General features: G+C 37.3%; 1 long non-coding RNA gene across 1 annotated transcript; it reads right to left on the reverse strand.

Moving 5' to 3' along the window:
- Window positions 1-8,008: 8,008 nt before the first annotated feature.
- LOC123611450 lies at window positions 8,009-13,706 on the reverse strand. Its single transcript, XR_006718676.1, has 2 exons — window positions 13,485-13,706; window positions 8,009-8,347 (listed from the first exon to the last, which is right to left on the reverse strand). It is a non-coding gene; the product is annotated as an uncharacterized LOC123611450 (long non-coding RNA).
- Between the last annotated feature and the right edge of the window lie 285 nt (window positions 13,707-13,991).

Here is a 13,991-nt window from a genome sequence, read left to right on the forward strand (position 1 = left end):
AGATCGTGACCTGGCTGAAGTCGGACGCTTAACCGACTGCGCCACCCAGGCGCCCCAGAGCTCTTTTTTTTTTAATTATCTGACTTGTCTTTATTTTATGGTCTCTTGTTCTTATTTAATGCACACAATCTTTACCAGGGTTTTAATTAAGGTAGGGGTGCGTGTGTGTGTGTGTATGTGTGTGTGTGCATCTGTTCAGGCTGCTACAACAGAATTCCAAAGACTGGATGGTTTATAAAAAGCAGAAATTTATTTCTCATAGTTCTGGAGACTGGGAGGCCTGAGATCAAGGTGGCAGAAGATCCACTCTCTGATGAGAACCCACTTCCTGGTTTGTAGATGGCTATATTCTCACTAGGTCCTCACATAATGGAAGAGTTTTCTGAGGTCTCTTTTATAAGGGCTAATTAGTCTCTTTTATAAGGACTAATTCCATTTAGGAGAGATCCACCCTCATGACATAACTGCCTCCTGAAGTCCCACCACCAAATACTGTCTGAGTGGGGATCAGGTTTCAACATATGAGTTTGGGAGGGACACAAATATTCAGGCTATAGCAGTGTGTGTATGTGTGTGTGTGTGCTTGTGTGTGTGTGTGTGTACGTAGTGTGAGCACACACACGTGTTTGTCTCCCAGGGTTACCTCTGTTTCTTCTGATTCTATTATCCCCTTCTCTTCTTTCCCTTCCTCTACTCTTCTTTCTTTCTCTGTTACAGAGGTTTCCTTGAAAGTTAGGGGATTTTTGTGTATCCTTTCACATTTAAGAACAGTGCACTAAAATGATGATTGGAAGCTCTGTATCCATCTTGACAATTGCTGGGCTTTACTGTAGCATGATCAAATTAAAACCCACAATTTCATTGAGGACTCCAAATTCAGCATATAGGATTTTTCTTAGGCTAGTCAGTTTCCCCAGAAAGGATTTTCCAACCTCTTGCATAGGGAAATCACCCAACTGAGAACATTCTAGGAACTAAGTAGGGGAGGAATGGTGTAAGGATCTCATAGCGCAGTATGTAGCTTTTCACTTAATTCCTGCGGGTCCAGTGTGGCCCATCATAGCTTCCCTGGGTGTGTTCAATATTCATTCGCCAGTTCAGAATTTGTCTCACTCAACGTCCTTAGTAAGAAAAGTTTATTCCAGGCTTCTTTCTGGGTTCGAGAAAAGTAGTCTTGTGTGATCAGGAAGGCATTTTAGTAATCTGATATTTTCAAGACTTTCGTCAGATCTTCCTGTTTAAATCCAATCCTATATCCTTTCCTGAGGTACCTGATACCACCAACTCATTATTTAGCCTTGCCAAGCATCTATGGAACAAATTGGCTTGGTTCTTCTTGACTGTCCCACTAGCAAACTGAGATTTAAGATTCCTGTAGTTTGATGCATCAGTTGCCACTCAGTCATCAGCTTCCCAGAATTCACAAATTTTATGTTTTTAGTTTATTGCAGTTTTCTCTTTTATTCTTTTTTTCTCTTCTTGTAGTTTTTTTTTAATCTTCTTTATTCCTTAGGTGTCATTTTAGTAGGGTTCCAGGGAGGACCAGACTTAAATTAACATGTTGAATCTCTAACATGTTTCATGTGATTATATTCTCAATTTTAGAAAACTCATGCCTACACCAGCTATTTAAAAATTCCAAAGGAAGTTCTGGAGCTGGGATGGCCCTGCAGAGTTGCCCTGAATTAGGGCAAGAGGGCTGGGCTTTCATTGCCCAGTCATTGGAAGCCAGATGCCCTAGGAAGGGGACACATTGTTGAACGAGGCAGCTGAGGACAATTCCAGGAGAGGGCTTGGAGCTGAGCCCTGCTAGCTCAGATAATGGGGATCTCGGAGTACAGCTGTGTCTGCTGCATGTGCGTTTTTGCAAATTTTCATTTGAATATCTGTACCAACAAATAGTTTAAAAAATTTTTTTAATCAAGTGATTTAATTGCAATGAGAACTGATACTTCTTCTGATACAGGCAGGGCTTATAAACTCTAACTGTAGAGACTATATATAATTCATCTCTTTGTCCACAGCATATATCCTTCCACTTGGTTCATAGTTGGTCCACACTTATTATTTATTTAATAATTAAGTGACATTAGTAAACAGGTTTCAAAAATTAGCTTCTAGGAATGCCTGGGTGGCTCAGTCGGTTAAGCAGCCAGCTTTGACCCAGTCATGATCTCACAGTTCATGAGTTCAAGCCCTGTGTTTGGCTCTCTGCTTGTCAGCACAGAACCCACTTCAGATCCTCTATCCCATTCTCTTTCTCTGCTCCTTCCCCACTCACTCTCTCAAAAATAATAAAAAAAAAATATTTTTAATTAGCTTCTATTCAAAACTTAGCCTAATATTGACATTATCTTTTATAAAAATAAAACATTTTTCCCTGAACAAAAATTCAGTATGTGGCAGCCACTGAAAAGAAGATTGTAACAAATGGAAGAGTGTGATCCATGATACACATTGAAATGGATAGGTCATAAAATGTCACCATTGTCATAAGTAAGAGACAAGGTAGAAGAGATACCATGCTGTGTCTGATGCCCAAGACCATGTCAATTTATTCCTGGATAAAAATTAAGTTGGTTTATTTGGGGAAGTAATCTAATAGCCAAGAATGCCATAGGGATAATTTCAAGTCAGTAAACGGATTATCTGTTCATCCTCAATAAAAGCTAGGAATGGAAAGAGTTGGGATTAAATGATCCTTTTAAAAAAAGTGATACTAGAATGCAGGAATAGATTCTCTGAGACACCACTTCATAAAGAAATAACACTGCAGAAAAAGGTGTCTCTTCTTTCAACTGTCTGTCATCTATTGGCCCATTGATTACCTCTGGACAGTGAAGCACCACAGATCCTCCTGGGTATGTCCAGCTAATTTACATAGGCAAGTTGTCCCAGGACTCAGTGGTCACATGTTAAACTGGCAAATAGCTACAAGAAAACAAATCCCTTTCAACAAATGCAGGTCAGAGTCATATTTTTCTCATGTTGATGGCTTGGAGAGAGGGCTGCTTCCCAACTTTGTACTAGATGCCTAATGTTAGCTGCATCAGTCAAATCACATTATATCAGGTTACAGAGCAGGTCAGCACGAATGGTCATGTTCAAGGAAGTCTCTGTCTTCCTGCCAAGTTGTTTGGCACCACTCAAGTTGTCATCAATTTGAATTACTTGTAGATCATTTCAGGAGATATTAAGATAATTATTGGCTGTTCTCATAAGGGGAGGCAGCCAGCAAAGCACTCACTGAACCTCTGCCTCCATCTATAAATTGAGGAACAGACACTTTATGTCTTAAAACAATATAATTCATGGCATGTTAACGTATTCACCATTTCAGTTTATATTCTATTATCCTACTCTTAAATTGTGTAATATATGTGGGTAATTTATCCAGTGATATTAGAATGCATGCAGCCTTGTTGTATTGAAGACACTTTCTGTCAGTGCTTTGCTGAATTTTTCCACAAAATAGTTATTGGAGGATATATGGCACCTTAGTCATGTTGCATTCAAGAAACCTTTGGAAATTGGGCTTCAAAACTTACCTTTTTAAAAGAAATATGCACAAACAACTGATATTACAGAAATACTGTCCATTTGTAACAAATTACATTCCAAAAGTTTGTTCGAAAGCTGGTTGCCTAGAATAACATTTCACATAGAAACAATACAATTATGGATATCACAATCTGGTTACAGTTCAAAAATGTATTAATAATAATGTCTTATTTACAATGTTGAGGCTATGAAGAAAGTCATTCTATCCTAGAGGAAGCTCCAAGACCTCTTCTCCTGGCATGATGTTCTAGCAGGGAAAACATTCAATCTCTATACCTTTTTTCATTAACTTTTCCAGGTGCCAGCAGCAGGGAAGTGAGTAAAGAATCTCAATTATTCCCAGAAAAAGCAAGCTAATGAGAAACAGAATGGAGACTAGCTCCTGGTAAATGTGGTTCATATCCCTAAGTCTGTAACTTGTACACGAAAAATGGAACTGGTTATTTTGTCTCTCAACTTCAACACTGATTCCACAATTTCCTGCTCTACTTCTTTGAACTCTTTATCTTTCTGTCTCTTCTATTCTAATTACTTATTCCAGTTTATCAAAAAAAAAAAGTAGTTAAAAATACAGACTAGGGTCAGACTGGGCTCTAAATATGACTCTATGTTAGAAGAAAATTCTCCATGGTCTCTCACATTTCTGCACATTTCTCCAGCTAAGGCACTGACAGCCTTTATATGGGAATATTTTTCAAAGCTATTTGAATGGTGAACAACTTTGGAACACAGAAATGGTCCATGCATCTCTGAACAGAGAGCATATTTATTTGCTGTCCACTACAATAGTGTCTCCATCCAGGGCAAATGTTGGACAAGTTTGCATGCAACCCATTAAAACCACCTGGGTCTGCATCCACATTATTTCCCAGGGATTTGTGGGGCAAGGGTAAGCAATAGGAACATGAAATCCATGCTGCCTGCTCTGTCCTTTGTCTTTGACCCAGGAGTCTCCTATCTTTGCCAGCATCCATGAAAATGAGAGGCTAACGTGCTAGCTTACAAGTAGGGTAAATCTCAGACCTGACAGTCTGCCACTTAATAGGCATGTGACCTTGGAAATGAACCTTCAGTTTTCACATGGAAAGAATGAGGTTAACAGTAGTCTTTATCTCACAGGATTCTTAGATTCTTAAATAAGAAAATATTAAACAAGAAATATTTAGCATAGTTCCTGGCACTGTAAATGCTCAAAGAAAAGTTAATCATTGGTGGTATGTGTGTGTGTGTGTTTAACATTTTTGGCTTAAAAAGTATTTTTTTTCGTCTTATATGTGCAATTCATCTTTTTGGAAGTACACATTTATCTTTTCCTTTGTTTTAACCATGTGAGTAATTGTATGGACGTGGAAGGTAAAAACATTCAATACAATACAATACAACCTAAGAAATGTATACCTAAGCACCATCCAGAGATTTGTAGAGGTGAGAAAAGGAACTTACTTTTGCTCTTATGGCCCACACCTTTGGAGTTAGCTCTAGATACGAATAAGGAGAAGGTGTTGTCTAATAGAAAAAAAATCCCAAACAAATGAAATGATAGCACCTCACTTGTAAGGCCCCAGACACTGATAGTCTCCCCATATTCCCCCAGGTGACCTAATGTTCAGCTGGTTGAAAGCTACAGTTCTGGTCGAAAAGATTTGTCTTTTTTTTCTTCTAAGATGGTAGTTGAATCTTGACTGGACATACCTGGAGAACTTTAAAAAATACACATGGATGCCTATGTTCTACCCCAAAAGTTCCAATTTAATTGGTTTAAGTGGCTTTGGCATCAGGATATTAAAAACTTCAGGTGATTCCCATATACAACCAATGTTCTAAGAAAAAGGGGCAGCTAGAAGCTAAAAATTTCTTGCTTTGAATAGTCCAAGGATGTATGGCAAGGGGTGTAACAAAATAACGAATACTTGAAGGGATGAACCCACCCTTTCACATGCTTCCAAGTTTTGTACATCCAAAATCAAGTTGAAGACTCTCAACATCATCAGTCCAAATCAACTGGCTTTGCTTTCACTGTGGTCCAAGTGGTGTTGCAATTCTTTCCCAACACAAAAATTAAATTATGGCACATTGTAAAGTAAGCATTGTATATTTTTATGTTGATGATTCAAACAATTTCTGTAGCCAAGTGTGTTATAGACATTAGTCAGACGAATTCTATAGACAAGTCTGTAGTTGATCCTCATGATTTTGAAGGTTGTGTGTTCTGAATGAACACATCTTTGTTTTTCACATCAGCATGTTTCACTCGTATGTTTGTAAAATGTAATGCGATCCAGGGTAGGAAAGTCAAAACAAGATTGTTACTGAATTATCTGCAAAATAAACAGTTTCATCTAAAACACTCAGTTTTAGACCACCCGGAGACAAGACTTTTATAGGGAATACTTCAAGTTAAACATGAATGTTTACTCCATAAAAATATGGCAAATGCCATTTTAAAACTAGGAACCTGTGGAAACAGTGTAGAAAAACTATTATTTAAAAATTTGATTGGTGAACAATCTCACAATTCTCTCTGTCCCAAATCAAAATATATCAATTGAGACAAGTGAATCAATGTTTCATTGTATGCTTTGTTAGTAACATTAAAAGGGGTAGCAAATTAACATTTGAACACACACACACACACACACACACACATACATGTCAGACACTTTACCAACATCGTTTCACTTTCATGCACACAATAGCCCTTTTAGGTGTTGTTATTATTGAGGCTTATGGAGGTTAAACTGCCTGAAGTAGGTGTGGTGAAGGTAGGAGTGGATCTCATTAGCATCATGTAAAACTCTCACTCTTTCCCATTACATCACTTGGCGTTAACACTGAGCTCAGCACACTAAGGTACCTCATAAAGATGTTATGGACTGAATTGTCCCCCCACCATTCATATGCTGAAGTCCTAAGTTCTAATGTGACTGTATTTGGAGATAGGGTTTTTAAGGAGGTAGTTAAATTAGGTCATAAGGGTGGAGCACTTATCTTATAGGACTGATGTCATTTTAAGAAGAAGAGACACCAGAGATACCTTTCTCTCTCTCTCTCTCTCTCTCTCTCTCTCTCTCTTTATAGAAGAGGCTACATGAAGTCGCAGCAAGAAGGTAGTTATCTACAAGCCAGGAAGATGTCCCTCAACAGAGACCAATCCTGTTGGCACCTTCATCTTGGAAATCCCAGCTGCCAGAACTTTAAGTAAATTTCTGTAATTCAAGCCACTAAGCCTATGCTATTTTGTTATGGTTGCAAGAGCAGACTAACATAGAAGGAAATGGTTCTCTTATTCATTTATAATCCAGCTATATATGTCTGGAATCATTAACTGTTGAATCGTGAAGAATCCCTGGGCCAGGTGTTGGAATATCTCATACCTTCTCCTCAGCTCATGAGCCAGTGAAATTGGACATGCCAAAAATGCTTTGAGCCCCAGTTTACTTATTTGTAAAACAGAAATTTTACTATCTGTTCAGTCTACCCCTCAAAATTATTGTGAAGATTCAAACACTAATACTTCATAAATTGTAAAGAACTAAACAAGCATAAGGGAACAGCATGAGTAAAATTCCAAGTACATGTCTTATGTACCCAGAAAATACCAACTTCCTTAAAACAGGCATGGAGTATCAAGGCATTAACTAGAGTTACATTAAGAATATATTTCAAATGGCTATTCTAACATATAAAGTTTAAATTTCTGTCAAGTGATTACTGTCTAGAAAAAACCCAGGAGACCTGTTAGGATTCCCCAGTTGAGTGGCTGTAGGTGTGCAGACTTAAATCCCTCATTACACATCACCAGCTTTTACACTCCTTTAATAGTTTTCCTTTCAAAGAATTTCTCTTTTACCTGTAGCATATTTTAGGCCTTTTTCTAAGTAAATAGGAATCAAAAGATCTGTTTTTTATCCCGGGAAATGACATTCTAACTATGGATACTGGCATGTTTAACCTCTGTGGACATAGCTTCTTTATTTAGAAAATAAACATGTTGGACTATGTTTTGGGTTGCCAGATAAAATATAGGAAGCCCAGTTAAATTTTAACTTCAGATTAACAACGACAACAACAACAACAACAATAACAACAACAAAATGTAAGTAGAATTGTGTTCTGTATTCTTATTCGCTACATTTGACAACCCTGGCTGAAAAACTTCTCAGGTCCTGCATTCCCAGGATGGTACTACTTTAGAAGACATGAAATAATAATGACGATTACAACAGCTGATTTATTTAAGGTTTACTCTGTACTGGGCACTATTCTCAGTGTTTTAATATATATAATCTAAGTCAATCCTCTATAAAGCTCCATAGGGTAGTATGAGTTAGGAGCACAGTCCACAAGGCCACCCTCACTGCTGACATTAATTCAAAGTTCATAGGTCCTCAAAACAACCCTTAGTTTCAATAATTCATTAGAAGGACTCACAAAACTCAGTGAAAGCTGATATTCACAATGAGAGTTTATTATAAACTAAAGAATGAAAATTAAAATCAGCCAAGGGAAGAGACACATAGAGTCCAGGAAGGTTCTGCACATTGAACTTCTAGTTGTCTTCTCCGTGTGGAGTCATAGTCAGTATTAACTCCCCTTGACGATGATGTGTGACAATATGCACAGAGCTTTGTCAACCAGCAAAGCTTATCTAAGCTCTGGTGTCTTTATTGAGGCTCCATCAACTGCCACATTAGTCTCCAGTCTCTTTATAGATCAGCTAATACTGTAGTATTCAAAGTCATTACCATAAATCACATTTTAGACTTTGTGACATGGCTCAAAATCCCTAGGTAAACAAAGACACTCTTATTAGGCAGGACATTCAAAGAATCTAGAGATAATCTCTATCAGTCAAGGGCAAAGGCCAGAAGTTTCCTCGGGCAAGGTTAAATTCTAGTCTAGATTTAGGAATTCTTTTATATTTTGCTAAAATAACATCATTATTAAAACCCAATAATTACTACTTACATACATCATACTATCAAAAGAGTAGAGAAAACTGAGGACCACAAAAGTTATGAGGAGTCCAGAGTCACATAGCAAGTCAGTGGCTAAGTCAGGAATCAACAAAAGCTATGCTACTTCCTCTACAGACTAGGAGAGGGGAGGAGGAAGGAGAGGGAGAGAGAGAGAGAGAAAGAGAGAGATACTTTGCTCCAGATAACAGAAGATCAACCAAAAGATAACAAAAGGAAGCAGGCAGCTGGCACTCAGTCAAACATGAAATAACTAAAGTTTAATAGCTCAGGGAAGATTTTCTGAAACTAACATGGACTTTTAGTTTTTTGCTATTGTTGTTTATATTTTACACTTTTCTTTAGACAACACATCAATAAAATGGTCTCCTAAAGGAGCATTTTATTGTTTGGACTGGATTTTTGTTTTTATTGCTTTTTTTTATTGGGAGATGTGGTAAAAGAGTGAGAGAATTGGAATTTAAAGTGTTAGGAGGTGGAGAATACAAAGACTTTTAGCTTTGAAATAGTCCCACAACAACATATTGCTACCTATGCAGTAGTTTAACTACCAGTACACCAAGCACACAATTAATTAGGTTCAGACATCACCAATCAGTCCAGATACTGGCCGTAGATCATGGGTTTGGAAAAATAAGACACTGCAACACTGGTTGAATGTCAATGTTTTATAACTCCTAAGTCCTAGTATTCATTGAGCTTTATTATGGACTAAATGTTTGTGTCACTCCTCCTCCAAATCTACATGTTGAAATTGTAACCCCCAATGTGATGGTATGAGAAGGTAGAGCCTTGAGAGGTGATTAGGTCATGATGGTGGAGCCTTCATTAATGGGATTTGTGTTCTCTTAAAATAGACCCCAGAGAACTCCTTTTACCATTTCTGAGATGTGAGGACACATCAAAAATATGGCCAACTATGAACCAGGAAACAGTCTCTTACCAAACACCAAATCTTCCAGCACCTTGAACTTACACTCCCTAGCCTCCAGAAACGTGAGAAATAACTATTTGTTGTTTAAGCAACCCAGTCTATGTTATTTTTGTTATAGCAGCCCAAACAGACTAATCAAGCACTTATTTTGAATGGGTCACTATTTTACAAACACATTATAGAACTTAGTCTCCACAACATCCCATTTTACAGATGAATAAACTGATATCTAAGAAGGTTAAATAACTGCCTAATATTTCACAGCTAGTAATTGGCAAGGTTTGGATTTGTACCCAGTTTATGCAACTTCAGAACTCACAATATTAAGCATATAAAATTGCCTGATTATATGCTGAAATAATAAGATATACTGGCCATTGATAAAGACATTACTGACTGGTTGGTTTGGTTTGGTCTATTTTGGTTTGGTTGAATTTAGTTTGTTTTTTTTTAATTTTTTTTAATTTTTTAATGTTTTCATTTATTTTTGAGAAAAAGAGAATGAGTGGGGGAGGGGCAGAGAGAGAGGGAGACACAGAATCCAAAGCAGGCTCCAGGCTCTGAGCTGTCAGCACAGAGCTCGACTCAGGGCTTGAACTCACAAATGGTGAGATCATGACCTGAGCCCAAGTCAGACGCTTAACTGACTTGGGTTAACTGACTTGGGCCACCCAGGTGCCCCGAATTAATTTGGTTTTAAGCCAAAAGTCCCAAAAGAAAAATTTTAGAATCAATATTTTGGCTTAAACTACTTTATTTGTCTTGCCTCAAAGCAAAGATGTTTCAGTGCATTTAACTTGTCAACAAAAATTCCATAGATAACATTTCACATAATAAGAAAGTAAAAATATTTTTAAAAATTATACTTAGCAGCTATAAAGTACTTCTCATCTTTAAAGAGTTTACCAGCATTCAGCATATTAATTTCTCAAACCTCTGTAATTATTCTCACAGGTGACTGATGAATAAGCTCCAGAATGAAGAAGATGGGCATGGGAGAGTTATGCCTTATGGGAGCAGCCATCTTCAAATCACAGTATATCTTTGTGCACCTGGCTCTTTGCAAAGGTTGTATAGTATGGAAATGGCACATTGGTCTTCTTTCCTGCACCTACATTAACTGGACTCAGACTCATGAGAAGGGAGACAGCAGTTTAATGTTGCACTTTCACCACAGATGTTAGGGAGATCCAGTGCTCAGCACACTAATCATTCCAACATGTGGAAAAATAGGAAGGATAAACTCCATTAAAATAAAAAGTATTACTGAAAGGCAGGAATTAACATTGAAACTAAATATGGAAACAGTTTAAAGAATTGCTACATTAAAAACAATTCAAGTATGAAGAAGTTATGTGGTGGAAGACCAAATCAGCATTTCTCTTTTGGTTATATATATACACCAATGCCTGACATTGTTTGACCATGCTGACTTTCATGTATAGCTTCAACATATTACAGGAAAAAAGAAGTGCTTAGAATCATACCAACAAGTCAAAGAAAATAACATGGAGAAGAGAGAATATTATTAATTACACTGTGGTAACAATCCTGCAAACATGTTAATAAAAATCTAAGCCAAATGTTGAATGAATCTGAAGACTTTCTTTTCCCACTGTTACCTTAGACAACAGTTTATCTGAAATCCAAGGACAAAAAGAGCAGAATATTTCTACATCATCATCTCTGTGGGTCAGATATATCTGGGTCTTTAAATTGGGCAGTGGGGAATAAAATAAATATTAATAAAAAGTAAAAGATTGCAAAAAAAATTGGACATATTGAAGAGTCATCAGCAATCGCTCATCTAACACCCATGTTTGGAACTGTAGGTATTAATAAATTGAGTGTAAGTGCATATCTAAAATCCAAAGTTCACAAATTACAGGCATGCCAGTTCTCACAAATGCATTAGGTTCACACATAAAATCACCTAATGAGACTGTTCATCATAATCTGGGCTCCAAAGCCCAAGAACTACAACTGAAGAGTGACTAGACCAAGTTGCATGATAATATCAAGGTTCATTCCAGAGAACATCTGTTAGCTATGGTATTTCTATGGCTTTTGAAGGAATCTAGAATATTCCTTCTCAACACAAATGAACTCGGACTAGCATATTATGAAGCAAGTGCACTACATATGGCTATTTTAAGCAAATGGGCCACTTGCAATTTCTTTCAATTATTCCACATCAGCTTCCACTCTACTAATCAGTACAAAATTGGACCAGATAATGATAATTATGGTGAGGTCTCATCAAATAAATAGCAATGGTTAAAATTCTATGCCATCCTGCTACTAGTATTTGTACATGGGAAATAGATTTATTAGAGATTCAGGGTTGAGGATAAGTGATCCTCTTCATTTGAGGGGCAGAAATCACATCAACCAAATATGCCAGACATTGCCCCCAGCTGCTCCAGCAACCCCCAACCAATCAAAAAGAAAGTTGAGCTGGTTTTAGTCCCATCTGGACTCCAAGATTGAAGCCAATGAAGAGAAGTAAACATCACCATAAACTGGAGACCGCTAGAGCCTGATTAATTTATTTTGGAAATGGATGATTGGTTTTGAAAAGGAAACTAAATTTACCATTTGTTTACTTCATATCAGACTGTCTAGGAGAGAAATTTACTGTAAAATGTGTCAAACCCTGTGTTTTTTAAGGTTGTGTGTGTGTGCGTGTGTGTGTGTGTGTTGTTTTGCTTTGTTTCAAAATACTAGTTTCACTACATATGTGGCATGAATCCTACTTAATCAGGAATGGCTTAAAGGCTGCAGTGGTGGCTGACATTAAAGCTGTCATTTAGTTAAATAGCACTAACCTCCTGGGAAAGAACGTGGCATTGGAGGAAGCCAGAGCTTTAGCAGTAGGCGATGGCAGCTGCCTTATTGAGAACAGAGGCAGACCAAAGATAGAGGAGAGGGACAGAATACAGACATTTCAGGGCATCAGGGGCCTGTATTCAAAATACCCTGTGATAACAATGTGGATGTTCCTTAAGTTCTAAGAGTTAAATGTACAAAGGTCAGTAATTTAACTTTAATCATTAGAATGACATAAAATGTGTTTTTCAAAAACAAAACAATATTATGTCCCAAAATTTAAACTTTAATTGATGCTAAAATTCTGTCCTTAATGTCTGCAGGGTAGATTACTTTTATAAATTATTTATTTGGCTAGAATATTTTTGTTTCTTTTTTCTCAAGTCACCCTTTCTCATTCCCAGCCCAATCTTTAGGTGATTCCTACCAGCACCCCAGAGGTCGTTCTTTCACATCACCTATTATGGATTCTGTTTATATATACACAACAGCAATTTACAGGAATGTAGATAAAAATGATTGAAAAATAATAAACACTTAAAATTATTTTGTTTCCCTTGCCATTATAAAAACCCCACAACTTTATTTTCTATCTTAAAAGCAATCATAAATATAAATTAGAAAAAGGAAAAGAAAACTTCCTCAATGGCACATTCTAAGACAACTATGGTAATATTCTAGAAAGTTTATTTCTTGAATTATTTATCTTCATAGATTTAGGTTGTTTTCTAAGGTTGATATATCTGTATCTATCTATATATCTATCCAGCTATCCATCCATCTAGTTTTATTGTATAGTTTTAAAAGCTTATTAAATTTACCTGTAGCTTTCAATAATTCATTTTAAATTAGAATTCATTTTTTTAATGTTTTTAATGTTTATTTTTATTTTTGAGAGTGAGACAGAGAGACGGAGCATGAGCTGGGAAGGGGCAGAGAGAGAGGGAGAAACAGAATCCAAAGAGGCTCCAGGTTGTGAGCGGTCAGCACAAAGCCCAATGCAGGGCTCCAACCCACGAACCGTGAGATCATGACCTGAGACGAAGTCAGATGCTTAACCCACTGAGCCACCCAAGAGCCCCTAAAGATAGAATTAGTTTTAAAGACACTTGTGAATATATCTGCATAATATTCTACTGAATGGATGTAGCATGAATGCGGCAGGATATTAGTCAACTTAGTACCGGTATCTATGTGCTTGTCTTCAATCCCAGGTGTCTTGCAGTTAGATCTGCCATATTCCAGTCAATGTAACATAAATGAAAGTGATACAGGTCACTGCCAAACCTGTCCCTAACCTCCTCCACATAATTCCCTGTGCGTTCTCTTCCTTATTCCCCTCAGCTGGATAAAGAAGACTAAGTTGAAGGCTCAGGAATCATAGAGGAGAAAAGGATCTGCATTGTTGAATCAGTACATAAAAGGCCATTTACCCAATACCTGATGTGACTATGACATGGGCAAGAATTAGAACTTCATTGTATTATGTCATGCAGGTGGTTGTTTGTTATATCATCAAGCCTAACTTGACGAATACATGGCTTACCTAGACATTTTGGTTATGTGGCTGATATGGAGGTGCACTGCTCAGATCTCCTCCAGGAGAAACTTCAGCAGTTAGTGTAGAACTGATAGACCCAACTACTATTCCTTTGGCTCTGCCATTGTGTTCACACCAAGTCCAGGCTTCT

This window comes from Leopardus geoffroyi, chromosome C2 (assembly GCF_018350155.1).
Source record: "Leopardus geoffroyi isolate Oge1 chromosome C2, O.geoffroyi_Oge1_pat1.0, whole genome shotgun sequence".
Taxonomy (NCBI): Eukaryota; Metazoa; Chordata; class Mammalia; order Carnivora; family Felidae; genus Leopardus; species Leopardus geoffroyi.